The sequence below is a fragment of the Pteropus alecto genome, unplaced genomic scaffold (assembly GCF_000325575.1).
Source record: "Pteropus alecto unplaced genomic scaffold, ASM32557v1 scaffold116, whole genome shotgun sequence".
Classification (NCBI taxonomy): Eukaryota; Metazoa; Chordata; class Mammalia; order Chiroptera; family Pteropodidae; genus Pteropus; species Pteropus alecto.
Window position 1 is genome coordinate 790,022 of NW_006439189.1, and position 422 is coordinate 790,443.

Here is a 422-nt window from a genome sequence, read left to right on the forward strand (position 1 = left end):
TACATTCACCTCCCCAATCCTGGACAAAATACCTAAAGTACATGTTCTACTAAAGGCTTCTCAGAATCTGCCTCTTTAGATGAAAAGAAATATGATTTCACAGCAGATGTTCAAATGAAAGCTGGATGGAAACACCAATGATTGGTTTCTCAGGAGTATGCAAAAGGAGGTGGGAGAAGTGGGATGAAGCATTTATGACCAAGTCGCAAAATCAGTTTATTTGAGAGACACATGAGCTCAAAAGCTACCTATAGTCCATTCTCCTGACTTATTTAAAATTTATATTACAAACTAAGAGAAAGAGATAGCAGGAAATGTGGTTCAAAGAAGGCAAAGCCTGAAGATGAGAGTGTCTTACTCTTATTGCTTTTTCTTCTTTTCCTAAGGCCCAGACTTAGAAGTATTAAAACTAAGTGAAGTCA

General features: G+C 37.2%; 1 protein-coding gene across 3 annotated transcripts in view; it reads right to left on the minus strand.

The window, feature by feature from the left end:
- The window catches only part of TENM1 (teneurin transmembrane protein 1), a 756,077-nt gene that overhangs the window by 168,423 nt on the left and 587,232 nt on the right, over positions 1-422 (minus strand). The gene's annotated exons all lie outside the window — the stretch shown is intronic.